The sequence below is a fragment of the Octodon degus genome, unplaced genomic scaffold (genome assembly GCF_000260255.1).
Source record: "Octodon degus isolate 3935 unplaced genomic scaffold, OctDeg1.0 scaffold00109, whole genome shotgun sequence".
NCBI classification, from domain to species: Eukaryota; Metazoa; Chordata; class Mammalia; order Rodentia; family Octodontidae; genus Octodon; species Octodon degus.
Genome location: NW_004524685.1, coordinates 312,731 through 317,531, shown reverse-complemented (window position 1 = coordinate 317,531; position 4,801 = coordinate 312,731). Strand labels below are relative to the sequence as shown.

Below are 4,801 nucleotides of genomic sequence, written 5' to 3'. Positions count from 1 at the left end.
GTGTGTGTGTGTGTGGCCAGCTCAGACCACCAGGGGGCAGGGCTGGCTGGCATGTGGTGCTGGGGATTGAACCGCGGTCCCTGATGCCTTGCCAAGCTTGTTCTAAGTAGGTGCTTTAGACCACTGAGCCATCTCTCCAGCCCCTCGAACTGTTATTGCTTATGCATTTAATGATAAACTCTTTCCTAGATATTTTAATCTAGCTTGAAGTAATATCACCAGGGGGCGGGACTGGCTGGCATGTGGTGCTGGGGGATTGAACCGCAGTCCCTGGGCTTTGTTAAGCTTGTTCTAAGTAGGTGCTTTAGACCACTGAGCCATCTCACCAGCCCGTAATATCACTTTTTGCTGCAAACATTTTTACTTTTGAACTGAGAGGCCTTGGCATATAAATTTTTTTTCTTAAAGATAAAGCCAGTAGAAGCAAGAGAGAACTACAGTTTATATAATTGGAAGACAAATTCATAAAAGTGCCAGGTTGTAGTTTGCACAACTGCATATAATTCTCACTGCCTGGAACTTAGGGCAGGTGGTAGGAAGGAGCCCTGGGAGAAGAGTACATGGAGGGAGATGGGCAGCAGGAGACATGGAGACTGTCTGGTGACACTGAGCAGCTTGATCCCTTTGTAGAGAGCCACTAGAAGTGTAACCATGAAGCAAATGATATGCGTACATTAATTTTGCAGAGCTGTTCTCCCAGTGGTAAGTCACTTGCTCTTTCTTTGTTTCACAGGCAGGAGAAGTGCTCCACAGGTTCCTGCAATCACAGACAGCAATAGAGAGAAGCATCCTACGGTCAGATAAAGCTCTCACTGACAGGGAGAGGGCCAAGGCAGGTAAATGCACAACACACATGATTCTTGCAGTGATTCTTTTTTTTTTTTTTTTTTTCCTTGTGATGATTCTGACAGACCCAACAAGAAACCCCAATGTGTACCATCTTTCCTCTGGGCAGTGTGCACTCTGATGAATGCAAAAGTAGAAGGGAGCTGCAGATTTATGTCACCTACAGGGGCTGTGCATTTCCCAATGCATTCTGAAGCACGCTCTGGACAGCATGGACTTGTGTGAAACTCTCCTGAGCTGCGTTTTATATTTGCTTTGGTCTCTGAGCTCAGGAAAATAGAATTAGTTTTTATTTCATTTTGAAATTTTGTGGTCATAGTGGAGAAGGCCAGGAAGGAGGCAGCTGAGAAGGATCAGGAAATTTCAGCTCTGGAGAGGACCTACAGGGCAAACATGGAGCAGCTGGAAAGGAAGCTAATTTGAAGAAAATGATGTTGGAGCAACAAATGAAGGTTAGTGGGCCTTGCCAGCACTGCCTTCTGTCCCCGGCACCCCTGCAGGAAGGTGAAGGTGACAGCCTGCTCATGGAAGGGGTCATGTCTGTAATTTCATGAATCTCTGGATCTTTGGCTGTTTTTTTTTTTTTTTTTTTAAATTCCAGATACATAGCACCGATTTAAGACCTAAAATTTAAACATGGTAATCCACTATATCAACAGGCTAAATTTTTAAAATATTGCATGATCATAACACTGATACAGTGGGGCTGGTGAGATGGCTCGGTGGTCTAAAGCACCTACTTAGAACAAGCTTAGCAAAGCACAGGGACCACGGTTCAATCCCCCAGCACTACATGCCAGCCAGCCCCACCCCCTGGTGGGCTGAGCTGGCCACACACACACACACACACACACACACACACACATAAATAAAATAAATAAAATTAAAAAAAAATAACACTGATGCAGAAGCATATCAGAATATTTTTTCACATTAAAAACTCACAACATTTGATGCCTTTGAGTTTTGCTCCATATTTAGAATCTGGAGAATTCACATCATCTTGTCTCCTATAGTTCCTTTGATTAATTCCTTGGAGGACATGAATAGCATTTATGTTGCTGTTTTTGGAAATGATCTCATGAGGGCCTAATTAACCCCATTTTCCAACCATATTTAGAGAACATCAGTAGCAACTGGGTTGCATTAACAAGACCAGTATTGTCAGGGGCTCTACTATCATGCAAAGCCCCTGAGGAAATCTATCTTGCTATAAAACTATCAGAGATGTTTAGACTGAAAAGCACAATGTAGTCACAGCTTCTGTCTGTGAACTTACCTGTCAATTCCAAAAGTGCTATTCCCTTTCCCATCTCTGGAACAAACACCCACCACCTAGAGCTCCTAGGAGGAGGCTTTGTTTTGGCTATGGATTTAGTCCACAGCTGGCCAGCTCCAGCTCCGAGGCAGAAATAGCCGTGCACAGAAGCCTGGGGAAGGAACAGTGCTCAGCTTCAGCAGCCAGGGAGGGGGAGCAGTGTGACACACCTCAGTTCAGGCCCCGCCTCCTTCTCTGCATATCCAGCTATGAACACAATGGATAAGTCGCTGATCAGTATAGCAAGCATTTGGGGGCTATTTTATGTAAAGCACATACCCCATTTAGATGCCCTGCAGTTGTAAGCTTATGACCTCAGAAAGGTCTGTCCATCTGAAAGTTGTATATCAAATTCCTAGATTAGCCGACAAGTTCCCACCAGCGCCATGTCATGACCTTGCTACTTAAGAGGGACTGAGAATCAGACGGCAGGTATTTCCTTTGGCAAGAACACAGTTTGTTCTTATACTTCAGCAAGAGGGGCTGAATGTTGAATGAATATTAATAAAACTAAAATATGCTTCCTTCTCACAAATCTGGTCCAATTCAGATAATATTGTTTGTTGCTTAATTATTTTGGGATAATTGGAAAAACATTTGTACATATACTGTAAATTCACTTTGACAATGTTTTTTTAAAAAGTTTTTCAGCTAGAGTCAATTAATTATTTTATTTGTAAAATATCCTTTACATACAGGAAAGCTTTGAAATATCTTCTTAATTCTAATAAGATCTTAATAATATTTTTTATTCTGGTTTAGTGAGAGATGCTAACAATTCCATCACAGTCAGTGAATTGAATCAACCATCTATGACAAACATCCAGTTAAACACATGTAGAGCTCACATTTGTGATAATATAACACTGATTCCTAGAACTATTAAGCAGTCTTTTGCATTGTATGTAATCTCCATTGTTCTTTTCATAATAGACTAAAAATCGACTCAACTATATTAACAAGATACTGGAATGGTGGTTGTAAGGCAAACATAATGACTTTTATATTAAACATTAGCTAAATGTCTCATCTGTCTGAACCATAGTTTTTATATTAACTTCATTGAGAAAGAAATAGCATTGATACATTTTCAAAACAGGTTAGTAGGGCAGTTATAATAATTAAAACATTGTATATTGTTGTCTTCATAGTAATTCGTAGTACAAGATACAGACATGATATCTTGTCTAAACACTATTAGTACAAATCTTTCTTTTCACTGAACTAAGAGAAAGTAGCTGTATATCTATCCTATTTTGTATGTACAGATATATACATATCTTTTCACTATAAAAAGGTCCTTCATTTATATCTCCCTTTTTTGTTTTCTTTTGTCAGAGATGGGTATTCCATTGCCATTCAAATATTATAGATCCAAATGGATTTGCTTAAAGTAGAATTGGGGAAGAAATCTGAATCAACCCAAGCAGAGGTAAAGCATTTGAAGAATAGGACAAAAGCTATGAAAAGTGACAATGAAAGCACAGATGATAAGTTTCTTAGTACTGCTTTGAAATCCTCTGGCTCATTTTCTAAGTAAACTTTGATGTTCATTAAAAATATCATAGAGAGTTAATGTATGTGTTGGCCTATTCTGGAGCACATGATTTTCATGTTTATTCAGTGAAATTTTAAATATAAAAGCTGTTTTTTGGAGTGTACCTCTGTCTGGACCATTATAGAACAAATCCTGTACTTTTTGACAGACAATATTCACTTATAGGCAACATATACTTCCAATAATATATAAATACAAGAAGAAACCCATTGAGGTATTGCTTTCAATTTCAAAACTTCGAAATTACTTCAATATCTGCATAAATTCATAATATAAAATTTTGTTATGTGCTGATTTTGGAATATGGGAAATGAAATAAGAGTGGGTCTTTACTTCACTAAGTATAGAATGATTTTGAGCATACTATAAATTTAAAACAAAAAATGAAGTAAAATGATTGATTGGTATTATACATGACATTATTATTTGTAAAAATACATATTTACAAGTAAAATATCTTAAAAGTTTAATGATACACTGGCAACTTTAGGTATTTCTGGGGAGAAAGTGTAGGAATCAACAGTGGAAAAGACACATAACTTTTATTACATCCTTTGTTTTTTGAATTTTGTTTTTGTTTTTTGAATTTTTCTTTTTCTTTCTTCTTTTGCCTGCTCAGCCTGCCCTCAGGGCAGTGCTGGTGTGGCTTGTGGTGCAGGGGATCGAACCAAAGTCCCCTGCGCCTGCCTAAGCTTTCCTAAGCAGGCGCTTTAGACCACTGAGCTATCTTGCTGGTCCCTATGTTTTTTTTTTTTTTTTTTTTTTGCAGAACCGGGGATTGAACTCAGATCCTTGTGATTGCCAGTCAAGCGCTTATTCTACTGAGCCATTTCCCCGGCCCTGGTCCCTGTTTTTTGAATTTCATAAGAAAGAGGAACGTCAGCCTCACCCCAAAGAAGGCATTCCCCATCTCCGAGTACCAGGCCCATTAGAAGAGTCTCCAGAACTCCAGAACTTAAAAAGACAAAAAAGGCTGCCTCACGGAGCCTGCAGTCTGTAAGACGGGCTCCATCCTCTCCGTCTGTCTCTGGATCTCCCGAGCCAGCGGCTAAGAAGCCCCCAGCGCCCCCATCCCCTGT

General features: G+C 39.7%; 1 pseudogene; it reads left to right on the top strand.

The window, feature by feature from the left end:
- LOC101571503 overlaps nt 1-3,590 on the top strand; it is a 19,822-nt pseudogene extending 16,232 nt beyond the window's left edge.
- The last annotated feature ends 1,211 nt before the right edge of the window (nt 3,591-4,801 follow it).